This window comes from Talpa europaea (genome assembly GCF_964194135.1).
Source record: "Talpa europaea genome assembly, chromosome: 6".
Taxonomy (NCBI): Eukaryota; Metazoa; Chordata; class Mammalia; order Eulipotyphla; family Talpidae; genus Talpa; species Talpa europaea.
In genome coordinates this window covers 30,924,425-30,942,072 of record NC_140072.1, presented here as the reverse complement: position 1 = coordinate 30,942,072, position 17,648 = coordinate 30,924,425, and the positions used below count along the sequence as shown (strand labels likewise).

Sequence of the window (17,648 nt, the reverse complement as noted above, 5' to 3'; positions counted from 1 at the left end):
CTAATGATTAAAGGTATATGTGGAACATGATTAGTTATAAGAACCAAAGGAATGATCGAGTACAATCTCTCTCTTATTCTCTCCCACACACACATCTCATACTTACTACTTATGTGTTCTGTATGTGGACAAACCAGACGCCTATCATATCCTTAGTTTGTAAAATGAATGTTGTCAAATAAATGTTTCCTTTCCTTCTTTTATACTCAAGCCCTACCTGTATCTGCCTAAAGGGATCCTCTTGACTACAGAATCAAAAAGCAATATTGAAGAAATTCTTGTTAAAAAGTAGAGCTCATGAAAGGTGAATGGGATTGGGTGCTGCCATTAAAATACCCAAGAGATAAGAAACAATATTTTAGTGTGAACAACAGAAATTATTTTAACAGTTCTTTGAGCTTTCACAAAAAGCCCATACAAATTTAAATTGTGTGTTTGTTTACCATAAGGGGTTATCTTTTTCTTCTGTGTTTCTTTTTTTATTTGGTAGACCAAAGTTATGATTCTGTCTTCTCTTGAAAGTTCCATATTATTTTATGGAGGTTTTCTCATCATCTCTCCTCCCAATAGATGTGAAACTATTATTTAAAGACCTCTTGCCAAAGGAATCAAGATTTTATGAAAGCAGAAATCCTTGAAATAGCATTATGTGAAACCAATGTTAGGTGATGAAAATGTATCAGAGGAGGAGAATTAATATGAAAAAGTATAGACTGTGGAGTTCAACTCCTTAAAAATCACATCCTTGGGCCTCCCCGGTGGCGCAGTGGTTGAGCGCTGGGTTGCAAAGCTGCCCGCAGCCTCTGCAGTGCCGGTTCAATCCCCGGCCGCTTGGCGAGGGTCCCACATGGTGCTCAAACCTCTCCTGCCACACGCTGCTCCCCTCAGCAGTGTACTTCGTCGGTCTGCCTGCTCTGTTCCCCGCTCTGGCTCTGGTGAATTCTCTCACCCTCCCACGTTTCTGACTGTACCCAGTGCTTGTATAAATAAATAAATAAATAAATCTTTAAAAAAAAATTAAAAAAAAATCACATCCTGATTCTACTGCATACCAGCTGCATTATCTTGGGCAAGTGATTTACCAACATATATCTGTTACCTCAAAACAGTGATAGCTTCATAATCTAACACTACCAGTTTGCAGAAGGATTAAATGAGTTAACATAGGTAAAGCACCACTGAAAAATGATTAAGAATAGTTACTATTTATCTATAATTATTATTTTTCAGAGTATAATATTTCTATCATGCAAACATATTAATAGCTCAGGAAATTGAAACACTGAGTTTGAATCACGTGAGTCAAAAATCAACATGAGCTACTAGATCTTCTAGTTACCATTTTTTTTTTTCTGTTTGTTTGTTTCTTATTGTACCTTGGGGTAGAAGTGAAAGTGAGGAAGGTACTGAAGAAAGAAGACATAGGAAATTGAAAATTTGTACTGCTGAAAATAATTTTTGTTTATTGTCAAGCTGCATTCTGACCCACATATGGATTACTTTTATGCAAGGGAAAGGAGGTTTGATATATTTTCTTTTCATGGTGTTCCATATGCTGAGTAAATCCCAATGTCTAGAAGTTGTGTTGCCTTTTATAACACACTTTAGTTTTCTTTCCACTTCTTGAAGTTTGTCAGAATCTAATTCAAATAGAGCATCTGAGCTGAAGAAGCACCATTTTTCCAATAGCTTTTCTTTTCCACATTGTATTCATCTTGAAAGATGAAGCAAGTGCATGTGTTGAGCCTACAACTCCACTGAATATCAACAGTGAGACTTTTCTGTCAAGAAGTATCTATTTGTAAGTGTACAAGTAGAAAGATCCCCCAAAACAGAAGCTATGAGAAACTTTGTATATCCTGTAGTTCAGTCCAGATAGTTTTTATTTAAATTTGTGAAGGATGAAGGAATAGAATATATCACACACTTAAAAGGAACATATTCCAACTCCTGCTCTTCTCTTAATTCAGACTCATTTCCCCCAACTAAAAAGCCTCCTACATAAAAGAGGCCATCGGATTCCTACATTTCTACCATCTCTTCCTCATACCTTCCTTGGATTCTCAACAACCAAATTTAGTGCCTGGAAACATATTTTAATGATTTCAATGAGTTCTAAAAAAAGAAATCACACAAATTCTGAAACTCATAATATTAGGAATTTCTATTGCTCTACAAGGAGGTAACCATGGGCATTACTTGTGTAGAGAGAACCTACAGTTAGGTAGAAAATAAGATTATGAAGATTGGACAGGCTCAGTGGACCTTAAAAGGTAACAGGATCCTAAAATATCTCCCACATTAAACCTAAAATGTTTTACTCCCTAAAGTGCATGTGGTTTTACACAGGAGCTTTTCACTCATGTGTGTGAAATCTTTGAAAAACTCAGTGGATCTCCATGGGGATCCACATACCTTACTTTGCATTGGTTTAATCATATTACTTCCATTTTTTCTACTTATATACTTACAAATAGATACTTATTTACATAGAAAAGTTTCATTGTTGATGTTCAATGGAGTTGTAGGCATAAATAATTTCGTAGAGAGAGCTGATAATAAAGGACTACCCTAGGTGAATCACTGATACCTAAGTATTTTAACCTATCATACAGAACATAACTGTAATTTGAAACATTTAAAGTAAGAAAGCAGAGCAGAAGGGAGAGGTGTCAGGTGGGACAGGAGATAGAAGTAAAGAGGAAGTGGATTCCTTCCTCACTCCTATACACAAACCTTCCAAATCTGGCTCACTTTAAAACTGTACTTGGAGAAAAACTTCAGCCTGATTTGTTGCAAACTCAATCAGCAAGTTCCAACAATTCACAACATCACCTTTTGGATAGAATAGTGAAGTAATGTTGGTTTACAATACTGTTAATGTATTAAAGATGTAGGTTCACACCTCTTCAGATGAATGTTGCCTCACCACACTCACCACCAAGCTACCAATAATCCTGTATGACAGTCCATTGTGGTTTTATTTGCATGAAAGCTTATTAGATTTTTTTAAAAATCTGATTAGAATTATGTCTTTTTTCCTAAAGTCTTGTCCAATTAAATAATTTGCATTTTAATATTCTATCACCATAGGCAATAAGACCAGATATAAGATACGCATGTATTATTGCCTATACGTAGAATGATCTTAAAATGACTACTACTGAGCTATAAAAATTTCTGATGGCACATTATGAAATGTTATGTTTAGAAAAGCCATTTTATTATAGTTTATTTTGAAGTTCATGAAAACTAATTATCCTTAGCCACAGTTTTCTTTCCCAAGTACATTTTTAGAAGCAGTTATCAATGTATTGTTAAAATTAGGTCAAGTTAAAAATACCCTTCTGTATATGCTTACTATATCAATTCATGTATAGCCAGAGAGGGTTTATAACCTAAATGGGCTAGAGTGGAGTTTCTTAAACTTTAACATTCATAAAAATTACCTGGAGAGATAGTTACTATGCAGATTCTTATCTACTAGGTCTAGGATAAAATCTGAGATGTTTCATTTTTAACCAGCTCATAGGAATTAATGCTTACAAAGTAACTGAGAAGTTATCTTAATCTCTTTCGCCCTTGCCTAAAATATCTGTTCATCAACTAGTAATAGCCTCTTTAAGTATACTCTATAATCTTTGAAATATGAGGAATTTGAGCAACAAATATGGATATCAAAAATATCTGAATAAGTCCTTGGAAACTAGGAGACAGAAAATTGGACATCTGCTCATTCAGCAATAATAACCGGTTTGTCCAGTCTGTAGTAAGAACCTTCTGATAATTCTCAGGAAAGGTAGTTTACTTGTTAATGGAAATGTACCCACCCTCGTCTTTACATTCTTATGCCCAGCTTGCTTAATGCTACAGCATTGAAAGTGCCCTTTCTCCTGTATAATCTCATTTTTAACATCCCTCCTTAATAAACAGATATTATTATTTGTATTTTACAGACAAGTAGAAAGTGTTGATTGAGCAAAATCACAATGATATTAGAGGAGCCAGTGCTAGCCCTAATTCTAATGGGCTCTGGGAAGCCAATCCTACTGTGCTTCCTTTTCCACTCCCAGCCGTGGTTATGTAAAAAGAAATAATTGAAAGCAATATGCATACATTTCTTTCACTTAAGTTACTAATTTTATTCAAAACTCAAAGCCTCGGTTCTGTGGCCTGTCCAAAGAGGCCAGTTTGCTTTCTAGACGATACCACTTCCAAGATCTCCCAGCAGGGGGCACTTTGTCATCAGAAATTCTGAATTTCTTGCTGTTGATGCTTCTGAGGGTTCCTCCCCCTCTTCTGTTCAGTTTGTGTTCCTACCCTGTATTTTCACTACAACCTTACTCACATTATGAGACTGGCAGCTAATACTTATCACTACAAACAGTTTATCCTACTTTATCATTTCAGGATAGGGATTTTTATAAAAAAAAACAGTTATAGAAGAAATTATGGTTGATACAACACATATCAAGTCCTCCATAAAAAATGGTTCCTCTTTTATCTATATTTTTTAATTAATGGCTATAGTCAATTAGATTGCTAAAACAATTAAAGACATGAAGACTCTGTAACTTTGATCCCTTGGTACCTGCAGCAAATGCATGCTGTGCTTACTTTTCTTCAGTTGCAGATTCATTTTATTTTCTAAACAGAGCAATAGATAAAAGAAGATGAGCAATGCTAGTCTGAGTCCTCAGGGTTATTATTTTCCACAGATCCAATCAGAATAAAAGGCTGTCATTCTAGGCAGGCCCAAGGTTGAACAACTTCTGGTGTCAAACCTTCCATTCACTTCTACTGGGATTCTTTGCCCTCCCTCACCACCAGGCCCACAGCAGAAGGAATTTACCTTCCTAGAAGCAAATAATATAAGCAAAATAATCCAGAAGTGAAAAAAGGCTGTGCCTGGTTTGCATGATTATCCACAGCTTTGAATATAGCAACACATTGTTGAAATATCAGGAAGGAATGTTGGAAAAATCACCATTGTTATATTCTAAATCATTTTTAAATGAGATATCTTTGTTGCAAGGCAATAAAAGGCCAACTCTAGTCACATGTGAGAACTTATCTACTCCAAGACGGCATCAGTTTGAAAGACTTGTGCCATCTCCCCCATGTCTTTTTGTGTGACATCAGATATAAACAAGATTTTTCACGTAGATGTCCAGTTGCTTATTTTTAATCCAGTGTCCCTTTGGGTAACCATGAATCATGCATGGAATACTTAAACTTATTTTTTTAATGAAGTACCTTTCTCTTACATTCTTGTTAATTTTTTATATTATAAGATTTCTCCCTTTACGTATGGTCACCATAGTTCTAACACCACCAAAGAACCTGCAATCCTCTACCATAGTCCATTGTGCTTTCATCTCACCTCCCTCTTTTCCCCTCTTTCTCCACCTCTCTCCTGGATTCCTTGGATCTATGGTCAGCTTTTAACTTTTAAGCTAGAATGAATCTTAGAGTTTTTTTTTTGTTTGTTTGTTTTTTTGTTTTGTTTTGTTTTGTTTTTTATGCCCCTCAAGCCTTCTCTTCCCCTCCTTCACCAGAGAGGAAACCAAATCCCTAGTGGTCACATCCCTTGCCAAAGGGCAAAGTTCTCATTCCAACCAGAAGCCAAAACATCATTTTCTAAGTATCAGTTATTTTTACTCTTCAGCAGTGATTTTTCAAATCACTATCAATATAGATTTGATTCAAACATACACGTTAAGAGCAATTTTACTAGCAGGACTTTCCAGCTGAAAAAAATTACCAAAGTATCTCCCATTTAGCACCATAAAACTCATCATTGTAAACAACTTACCAAATTTAATATGAGAAATGAACTTGAAAGGCTAAACCAATTGCTTGGTATCAAATATTAGGGAAATGTGTTAACAGGGCCAAAGATATTTGAAAAAAAAATCATGGGAGAAAAATTTAATTTAAGCTATTACATTGATTAATTCCCTGTTCTCAGAATTGAGAAGGGACCAAAATATTTGAGTTTTAAAGTTAGTATCTATCTCCCAGTACAGTTGTAAGCCTTGGCGTTTTACTGCAAGGTGATTACACAGTGCTACGTATGAACAGTCAATGGCATATTTGTTATCTATATACCTCTAAAATAAATTTTTAACTTCAGTTTCTGCTATAATATAAATCTTATAAAATGTGTATCTTATAAAATGTACACTTCTTTATCTGTAAAATACCCTTCTTTGTTTGCCCAAAGCATACTTTTTTTTTTTTAAGTTTCATCATTAGGAATCATTTGTATAAACTTTCTTGATATGTATAGGTTTTCCATCAGAACTGTCCTTGTCCACACTGGTGTAGTGGTGTAGGTGGGGCAAAATATCTTTATCCTCTGCCCTTTATCTACCATTTAACATTCTGAACTAGTAACCTTTTAACAAACCCTGTAACATTCTGAACTAGTAACCCTTACTTATTTAATGTAAGTTTTACGTGACACAGAACTTTTTCATAAGTAAATGAAGAAATTGAAGAAACACTTAAACCTTACTGTTTTTATGCTAGAGTTGAGAAGTGTAGAAAATCTTGAAAAGACATGCTAGGATAAAAAGTATGACTGAAGTGTAGCAATCTGGGGAGATTTAGCAAGCCTGTTCATCCAGGTTCCTCTGCATGTTCCCTTTTCTCTGGAGATAAAGATTCTCCTTTCCTCTAGGCAGATACAGGGCCCTTCTCACATTAGTCCCGCTATGTGACCTGTCTCAGAGGAGGGTCAGATAATGGTTCCTGCACATGTTATGTCTTACATTCCTTTTACTAAAGGCATTTATATATCAAGATGCCACATTTTTAGAGTAGCATGTCCTCCATCCCATCACAGGCAAGATTATTAATTTAGTCCAATGGAAGTTTCTCTTTCTTTTTACATTAAACTTTCCTTTAAAATCTTTATTCAAATTCCATCAAAGATTATCAGTCATATAGCATGCCATGATTAGCTTTCTATAACAACTTTGTTTTCTGTGTGCAAATCAGTGTCAATGAAATAAAAATAAAGCTCTATACTAGGCGAATAATTTTATTAACCTGTTTCAAACATTATTCCCAGGAATGAATTTTGTATGAACAAAAACTGAAATGAGCTGCAGTGTGCATGGGGCTAAAACTTAAAAATATTAGCAATTTAGATTTTATCAGATACCTGAAAAAAAAATTAAAAGTAGGCATAAAATAAAATAGCAGCTCCCAGTAACTTCAAGTTTTATCTTCTTCAGAAACTGACTCAATTCAGCCAGCTTCATTTTTGGAAGCCTCATCAAAATTCTCCACAGAATCTGGAACTTCATCATCATCATCCTCTCCAGTAGCAAGTGGTGCTTTTCCATCCATAATTGTTTGGGGAGAGCGTCAGACAGTCTCTTTTAACTAGTCAGACTGTCTGTACCCAGCTGATTGAAGACACTGCGGCATTTCTCTCAGCTGCTTTGTTTTTTCATGACCTGTAACAGGGAAAGTGTTTGCTGCCAGAGGTGCCTCATGTTTAGGGGTGTTAAAGTGAGTTGCTATTCCTTGGTTTGTGAACATATTCACCTCTTCACTACCAGAGATAGTGTTTACCCCTAACTTCTTTATGGAGAACTGAAGTTTTTTTTATCATCTGCATTAGCTGTTCTGTGAACTGCCTTCTTCCTGTGAGTGGTACCTTTCCCACCTATGTGCAGGTGTGCCTGCAGTTTGGCGAGTTTCTCCTGGTTCATGAGAGTTTCTTTCATCTTGTTGGAGCAGAAAAGGAGTCACACAAGAGACTAAGGTGGCAATCAGTGGGTCTCGGGCAGACCAGCTGAGATGCCCAATGGAGACTTCTTAATGCTGCTTTACTTAGAAACTCTCAGGTCTGGGTGCTCTTGTAGTTTCAGTAATAAAAATCTTAGCATGTTCTCCAGGCATTGCAGCCTTTTGACCTCATTTGTTTATTTAAGCATTATCAGTGTTTTGCTTTTTCATGTCCAGTGTAACAAGAAATCTAGGTATTTTTTAAAGATTCCCCCTTTATTATGTTCACACAGGTAATCAGGTTTCCTAAACCACCCCTTCCCTCAATTGCAACCTTATTCTTTCCAGTGTTCTATACAATTAAAAGAGTGAAACTAAATAAAGAGTTAAGAAATGGAGAAAGGGTAGATAAAAGAAACAAATGTCATGTTTGGTTTAGTCTGTTCTGTTATATGTCCCCTTTCTATAACATGGAAAATTCATACAGGCCTGGAATATAGAAAATATGTTTAGTATAAAAGAGAGTCACCTCACACCCTTTGTTGTAATTTTTCCTAGCATGTTTATGTCTTACAATAGCATGTAACAGAAGTTACAGGTTTGCCAAGTCTGCAAACAGACAAAGACAATATGCAGTGGAGGAGCCGGGTGTGGTTGTTTCGTCAACTCATGTTCTTTTGTGGGGTGCAATTAAGTCACGGTTCTGTTCTACAAGTGTTGGTTGTGCTGTTCTGCCTGATATTCGTGCATTTTGCTCTTGTCTCCAAAATTTAGCATACATAATTCTTTCTCAGATACCCAGCTATTGCGCAAAATCCACCTCTTAAATTTTGCTACAGACCTATCCTCACTGTATTTACTTATCAAAAAGCAAATGTCCTTCAGTGATAGCATGTTTATTAATTTTATCACTAATTTTTGCAAGTGCTTTGGTTATAGAGTTGTGTAGATTTGGAGTAATACAGGTTTTTGTAGGATACTGGATTTTTCAAGATGATCTAAACAAACAAAGTACAGTTTGGAAAACATGACTAGATGTGATAACTAGAGAACTATACAGGCCTACAAGCTGAATCCTTGGGTTAGGCAAGCCAGCTCCCAGGAGCAAGAATGATGGGACCTGGGCAAGGTGCCCTCATGGAGGTGAACCCTTGAAGGAGCAGAGGAACCTATGCTTCCTGCAAGAATCTCTCCCAATAGAAAGAAGCTTGAATGAGTGAAGTATTCCCAGTCATTTTTGCTGAATTCATCAATACAAGGTGACGTCAACAACAAAAAATAAAAAATCTTCCATAGAATATATCAATATGTGTAAATATGGAATGAGAAATATGAATTACCCTCTAACATTATTGGAAACATACTAGAAAATTTTGAAAATATTAAGCACAACATGGAATATTATAATAAAATATAAATAACTCATACACCCATGAAAAGGCAGCCATGCTTAATACTGTAAATATTTCCTTTCAGACTTTCTCTTGTGTCAGCATGGTTTAATGCAAGATTTAGCAGCAACATTTCTGACTCTCCTTGAATTCACATGTAATATCCACTTAAAGAAATGACTAAAGTCATTTGAGAATTCAATCCTTTAAAATCTAGTTGAAAACAAAAACAGAGGAAGTAGAATATTCAAGGTTATTCTCTTTTTGAGTTGTGCTTTTTGAAATCCACTATGGGCAAAAACCAGTGCTGAAAATAGTCATCGACATATTTGCCCAGACACGTTATAATTTATTCCAACTGGGTACAAAAGAAACTTCATTTCATGTATGTGCTTGTACACATACTCAACTACCTCTACCATCAGTAAGAGAAATGGCAACTGCAACTCAGGGGGTCTCTCAGCCCCACCATTAGGCTGATAATTGAATGGCATACCGCTTATATGTTTCCAAGACAGATGTAGTGGAAGTGGAAGTATATTAATAGAAAGTCCACGGGGAAGCCACCTATTTAGGAAACAAGTACATTTCTGAACCAATCAGATTATAAGTAAACCCTGTCCAAAGGTAATATCCATTATTCCCAGTGACCACACTCAGGCAAATACAAATATATTTTGGATGTCTCTATGCAGAAAGATAACTATATGTTAATTATCAGGAACTCCTTCCCATTTTAACTCACTATAACAATTTATTTGTATGAACATAGTTTATATTTGAGGACTCATGCATCCTATGTGGCATGCTCATATATATATATGTTTTTCATAATTTATGTTTTTCTCAATGCCTAACATAAGATAAATTTTACTTGTTTTTTGCTTAAATAGACTACTAATTGCATTCACCTAGTAACCTGCTTTAGTTACCTGATTTGATCAGATGTACTATCTCAAGAGAAAATAAGAGATTACTATGATAATGAGTGAACTATAGCTTGGGAAGAAATTTTAAAATTCTGTGGTGTTTGAATCTATTAAAATAATGCAGAACTGTTAAATTACTCTATGTGTGCCATGAGTTATTGGGGAAACTTAGCTAATACATCAATCCCATTTAATAGGAGAAAAACAACCTAATGATCTTTGCACATGATAAATGTCAGAACCTCTTAATACATAGTCACTGAATTCTTTATGTGTAAAGCAGTATTTAACAAAGATGATGACTATGATTTTTCCCACATTCTTTTGTTTCTATGTTAATTCAGAATATCTCCACATTTCTGGCAGAATTATGATATCTTGTTGAGATTCCATGTTAACAATATTGCAGTGATTTGCAATTTTGCTATACTTGATTTATTAATTAACTGTTTGCAATTAGCATGGGGATGTTTATACCTTTTTATACATAAATGTTTTTGTTATAGAGAAATATGGAACTGGGTCATTTAATACCAGCAAATAACTATAGTAGTTTATAAAGTAAAAAATAAATATCTTCTACTTCCAGCTCCCTAAACACAGCCATTTCCTTTGAGTCTACCCTATTTACTCACAAGAGCCAGAATTCAACTGCGAAGGAAGGGCACCATAGATGAATTCTTAAATAGATAAGAGTTGTTAAAAGCTCAGATTTAGAGAATAGAATAGTTTTAAGCTTGTGTCCTTGTCAAGAAATGGCTAGTGAATCTCTTTGTAGTGTCTTTATCTAACATAAATGCCGTAACAGTATCTAGTGCTCGGAGTGAGTTACAATTAGTGTTAACCAAGTCATGAATACAGACCACTTAGCAGAGTCCATGGCTCATAATAAGCACAAAAAAATAGCCATTATCCTTGGTGATATTATTTGCTTAAACTTCATCACAACCACCAGAGAACCTTATAGAGTGGTCTCTTTGCTTTAGTGAAGGCTGATAAATCAGCATTACATGTTTCTGTCCTAGAGGACGGAAGAGAGACTGGGCAGAAAAACAGTGTTACTGACTGCCATTTTAATAGTTTATCCCCCTGGCTTATTTTCTCATCTCATTTGAGGTGTTAACTACAAAATGCAGCAGCTAAACCTTCCCTGCGGTTACTGTCAAAAGGCCCAGAATGAGAGAAAAAGTTATGTTCGCCTTTCTAGTCTGACCCCAAAGAGCCAGAACAATCACCAAGTTGTGAAGTGGGGCCCTTGCTCAGTATCTCCTGAATACGTGCAGCCTTTTCCCGGAGAGGATCAAATGGAAACTTTCTGCTCTTCAAAGCAAATCAAGGTAGTAGATTCAGTGTCTTCCATTTTCCCTTTTAGATCATGTCCAAAGCTCACAAGAAATATCCACCCTCAACAATTTTGACATTAAGTCCAAAGCTTAGGGGGACTATAATACACCTCTTCCATATAAAATTGTTGACACCTGTCCAGTAAAATATGACAAATAATGAAATATAGGCTTTTTGTTGTTTAATTTATTAAACACAGGTTCTGTGCTCTGGAACCTGTGAGCGGCATGGGAAGTGTTTGGACATGTCACCTGAGAGATTTTCTGCCACTCTCAGTTTACACTTATCTTTTTTCCCTCTTATTATCATACTTCTCTCACACAGTAGGAGCAAAGCCAGGAAACCCCAGAGCAAAGCAAGCAGAGTTGTTAACCATGACTAGAAGTTCTCAGTGATGTTTTTCACAAATCCTCATGACTCATTCTGTTATAAACACACATACAAACAAAACACTCATTATACCAGTGAAACATCACTTAAAGAAAATTACAACTGGATAGGGTGTGTGTATACATTTGCTTTGAAACAGGAGTGTACATGGTTTGTATTTGTTTGCTATGTGTCAAGTCTGCCCCTAATACACTTATGGGCCACAATTAGTTTTGAATCAAATATGTATTATTATATAGAGAGGTAGGTAAAAATATTTCATGCATTAAATAGATAATAATAAAAATGTTTAAACAAACAGGAGTTTATATTTCAAAGCAAGAATAATAGTACTTGAAAACCTCTTCCATGGCTATCAATGCCCAATATACTTGGATTAAAAATTACTCTTCTCCTAAATATTGGCTCTTCTCTCTGCATGTGCTAATGCACAGGTGCTATTTACATTGTTCCCAGGTGTTGGGCAGGAGCCAGTTTTCTCATTAGGATATTGAATTAGAATCCTCAGTAAACTCTATTAAGTACTAATTTTAGTTTATACAAACTAAATTTTAGTAATTCTGTAGCTATTTATTTCTAGATACCTGGTAAGAGCACTGTAGATATACATAAAATGTCTTCTGCATTGTTGATCTCTAAAGATCAGCAGAGTGCTTACATATTTGGATTAATTGAATCTTAGGGTCAATAAGGGAGGTCTTTGAGGCTTGTTTGTTACCATGGGAATTACATTGAAAATCACCAATACAGAATAGACTTAACCATCAGAAAGTGGTGTTCAAATGCCTTTTTAAAAACTCTCAGTTTTTCATCAAATAGGGATTCTTACATTCCATTGGGTTGAAACAAAAATTTAAATTATATAATATCTTTTCATCATTAACTTATAGAACATTGCCTGATATATGTCATTTTATAAACTTGAGCTATTGTGATTCATTTCATCTTCTGCTGGTTTTAGCAGAGAACCATGAAAATGGTGGTTGTGCTTTTGAATGAAATTGTTGAAATCAGACTATACTTTTTTTATTTTAAAGATTTATTTGTTTATTTATTTATACCAGCACTGGGTACAGTCAGAAGCGCGGGAGGGTGAGAGAATTCACCAGAGCCAGAGCAGGGAGCAGGGCAGGCAGAAGGACCAAAGTACACTGCTGAGGGGAGCAGCGGGTGGCAGGAAAGGTCTGCGTGCCATGCGGGACCCTCCTCCAGTGGCTGGGGAGCAGCCGGGGATCGAACCGGCGCTGCAGAGGCTGCGGGCATCTTCGCAACCTAGCGCTCAACTGCTGCGCCACCGGGGAGGCCCGAAATCAGACTATACTTTAAGACCAGTAAGACTATAAGATCTGTTTTGTTTTCTCCAAGATCTGATAATATTAGCTAACATTCACACATCAGAGGTAGCCTGATGCCTTGTCATATCATTCAGTTTATTGAAAAGGTTTGAATTTTGTCCTAAGAATGATGGGAGCCACTGATAATTTTTGTTAATGGAAATGATATATATTTTTTAAAACATTACTCTGAGGTCAGTGAAAATAACAGATTTTAGGGAAGAGTAGAAAGGAAAGCCCATTAGAAGGCTAGAGTAGAAGTCTACACAGGACAGTGGCTATGACATTCTGTCCAAGACATGGTCAAATTCTAGATTAATTTTGGAGGCAGAGCAGACTGTACATGCTGATAGGACAGATATGGACACTGAGAGAAGCAGAATTAGCTGTAGTCTCTCATTTTGACCTGCTAAACTGTGAGGATGGTGGTATCACTACAGAAAGCTCAGACTGAGAACACAAAATTGGAAAACCAGGAGCCCTTTCTTTTTGGTGAGGTGAGGTAGGGGTAGATAAGGATCTTGGGTTTGAGGAGGAGTTTAAGTATTTTTCAAGCTTTGGTTCTGAGACCTAAATCAAAAGTTTGGTTTTGACATGCCTAGTAGACATCCAAGTAGAGAAGTCATAGACACAAGTAGAGAGGAGAATCAGGATTTCCAAGGAGAGTTGGGACTGGAGATGCAAAGTTACACATCACAACATACAGATTGATTAAAGCCACAGAACCAGATGAAATTACTCCAAAAAGGACTTTTGATAGAGAAGATGTATGAAAGCTGAGTGTTCTGATATTTGGAGGTCATAAGGGGACAGAATCTAGCCAAGGAGACATAATAAATGGTCAAAAAGGTAGGAAAAATTGAACTATTCTATGGTGTTCTGGAAGCTAAGGAAATAAAGTATTTCATTGGAGAAAATCTGCTATGTCAAATACTTTATTTATAGAGGTAGAGAAACAGTGTTCAAAGTACAAATCCTCCAAAATGGCAACATACAGAAATCAAAATGGTTTCTCTCTTGAGATGACACCTGTTGATAAAAAAAAAAAAAAAAACAACTTAGGATTTTGTGTTTAGGTTTTTTTTTTTTTTTTTCTACCTAAGATTTCTCTAGCAAAATTCTCTCTCTCATTTTCTTTTTCCCCAGGGAATTGTACATGTCAGCAGCAAGTGAACAGTAATTTTGTCAGATTCCCATGTAGAGAGAAAGTCATGAAGGAATAGTAGATTAAGCCTATTTTTCAAATCTGTCTATTCCTACTAAAGGAACACTGCCATGCAACTCTGCAGAGAGTAAAATATTAGGTGAATAAAATTGCTATAAAAAAAGTAAGAAACAATTTGTTTTTTATCCCAAGTTTTCATGAAATCCAATAGGAAAAAAGATCCACTTTGGAACATCTTAATTTTGTCCATCTTTCTCATTTTGCATAAATCCCTTCTATACATTATTCAATGTCTGGATATTTTTACTCCCTTAAATTTAAAGGCAAGTTCCTGTTTTGCCTGAGTTGAAATTAATTATGCAATCCTCTAATCCATCTCCTTGGAATATTTAATGGAACTTCTAGTTGATGTGTCACAAAACTCAAATTCCAACAAGAAGATGGATTAAAAGACTAACAGGCTTGAGAACATTAGAAATCTTTGCTTAAGAGGTTAGTAAATGCTGAGAGTAAATGGCAGTAAGGTAGGAAAATAGAGGTAATATGTAGGGTCTTAACAACTCAAAAAGTGTAATGTTTCCTTTTTCTTTAATGTTTTCTGTTCCTTTTTGAATTTTTTTATTATATATATTTTATTTTTTAACATCACGATTCATTTTTAAATAATATTTGCTTCCCTCCACCACCTTGGGTTTGGTGCCCATAGCGTTTCCTTCACCAATGCACCCGTGCACCATCACCTCAGTCCCCTGTGCTCCTCCCTCCCTCCCTCTGATGCCTTTCCCTCCTCCTCCCCTGAAGTATGTCTCTGGTTTATAATTGCCTGGTTTTGCTTTGTTGTGTTTTGTACTATTGTTATTTTTTTTACACTGATGTCTTACTTGGTTCCCCTATATTCCTGCTATAAGGGAAACCATCTGATATTTTTCTTTTTCCTTCTGGATTATTTCAAAAAGTGAAATGTTTCAGGGGAGAAATTATCCACTGTGCAGATATTTTATCTTGGAAAGGCAATTGCCTCTCAAGTCACACAACCTACAAAATGGTATCATCCAGACAACACAGTGGCTTTTTTCTTGAGATGACACCTGTTGATATGAGGATATCTTGGATTAATTTGTGGCCAGGGATTTGTCTCTCATAGTTCTTTTCTTATTTCTTCTTTCCCAGATATACTGTTATATATTCCAATTCTTAATGAAATGGACATGTTAAGTAACATCTGCTGATTGTTAAACATCATTTTCTTTTCATATGTTACTTTGACTAAATTGTCAAGTTTGTAAGCTGATCTAGCATTAGGGGTTGACTATTTGAAATCTTTTCTCTATTATATGTTTTTACAAGCTCATTCATTCATGAGATATGTATTTATCAAGCATCATTTAGGGGCCAATATAAATTATATGACCCCCCACACACTAACTTTCTCTTTATCCTCCATTACTCATCTAAATTATTTTTTTTCCAAATCATCACATTATGCTGACCCGAGATTATATCTAAAAATTAACATTATTGATTTATAATATTTAATATTTAGATGTTCTTTTCTAATCCTTTCATAACCTTATTGCAAATGTGCTGATGTCATACTTAGATAAATTGACATTTGTATCCTTCTTGCATAATCCCATCATTTGACAATTTTTAGTCAGTGCTAATGAAACACTAATATAGTGAAATAAATCTTATGGCAATACTCTGTAAATCTAAATTCAGTCTGCCTTTTATTTAGCAGGTGGTGACAATGTGGGTGACTGTGGAGATTGGAAAGAAAGCAAAACATTCTTATAAAGAATGTTTACACTAGAGCAACACACTTTAATCTAAGTGTGTGTTCACACTTTAATTTCTTATTAGGGTATTTACTACTTCTGGCTTTACTAAATAGGATCGGTTTGATAACTTACCACTAGTTATTATATAAACAATATATGTCATCAAATCATTTCATAACTGCATGTTTTGCTCTGTCAGTGATGAACAGGTAATAATTCAAGAAAGAGACACCTCAATGATTATCATAGATGGCAACTGTATGATAAATTGATAAGCAAGTTTCATAATCTGCCTCATTAAGTAGCAGCAAAAATTAATCTGCAGAGATGTTTACAAATTAAAAGAAGTCAGTTGCTCATAATATTTTTCTATTTATCAGAAAAATATATTGTTAAATGAGGTAGACCCTTTGTCTACCCCTCTCTGGATTGTAGAAAAAATACAGAGAAAAGAAAAGGTGTAATTGAGGAAATTACTTTCAATTGTTTCTCATTTTTCCCTAAGCCATTTGTTGCTGCTTGACCATTTTAATTCTCATTCTTTGTGTAAATTAGAAGCTTAATAACCAACAGAGAGTCTCAGATCTGGGATTAAGACTCATTGATCCATTCGGTAGAAGCCAGTGTGTACTAGTAGATTGGAATTTAAATAAACTAGAATGGGGGTCTTTGTGAGAAAGTTACATTCTAACATAAACCAACAGTGTGCCTGTACTTCTAAATCTTTAATACCATGTATTGGATTTTTAAAATGCTTTATAGAATTGCTATTAAGTATATTTAAAAGAGATTGTTTTATTGTATTTTAAATAAAATGTAAATTGAAACACAGGATTCTCTTCTCAAACAAAGTAGATTGTTTTAAAAGCAACATAATTAGGTTTAGTCATAACTAAACTCAATAACTTATAATATTCCAAATTACAATAAGATTTTTTTCTATAGGCTTTAATTTTAAGTCTTCTTTTCCACTTCATGCATATTAATGCTTAGTCAACCAAGGGATCTTTTTCTGCACTTCAGAATTTGTCTGGAAAAATTGCTTTTATCTTTCTGTTAAACACTTTTTACTCTTTTCTTTCTGCAAAATTGTGTACCTTTGTAATATGTCAGAGTCAGTTTTCTTAGTGTCCTCAGCCCTGTCCCATTCCTAAGGCCCTTTAATTTTTTTGCTCTAGTTCTTTGCACTCTATTACAAGGGCCAAAATTCACTAATATTGTCCTAGATATTTAAGCTGACTCACTTCCAAAGTCTGAGAAAGTGTGCTAGAATAAACTCTGTGCATCATCAGCTATTCTTAAAATTAGAGGGCCTACAGGTAGTTAAATACTAACATGGTTTAACAAGAACTCTAGTCAACAACCTTTGTAGAGTGAATATAGAGAACATAGCTTTGCATTTTTTATTCAGTGTGTAAGCTGAACCAACCTATGAAATTCAGTCACTTCACAAATGAGAAAAACTGTTCTTAAATTTACAAAGTGGTCTTCTCTGAAATGTATGAGATATCGAGTAGATATAAAAAGTCAAAAGAAAAATGTTGAAATGAAACTGACTTTTTGTTTAATGA

At 35.1% G+C, this 17,648-nt stretch overlaps 1 protein-coding gene and 1 pseudogene across 32 annotated transcripts in view; one reads left to right on the top strand and one right to left on the bottom strand.

The window, feature by feature from the left end:
- The window catches only part of NRXN1 (neurexin 1), a gene marked incomplete at its 5' end in the record, with an annotated part of 1,024,512 nt that overhangs the window by 574,455 nt on the left and 432,409 nt on the right, over window positions 1-17,648 (top strand). The gene's annotated exons all lie outside the window — the stretch shown is intronic.
- LOC311172494 (transcription factor BTF3-like) lies at window positions 7,258-7,742 on the bottom strand (annotated as a pseudogene). Its single transcript has one exon. The product of its transcript is annotated as a transcription factor BTF3-like (transcript).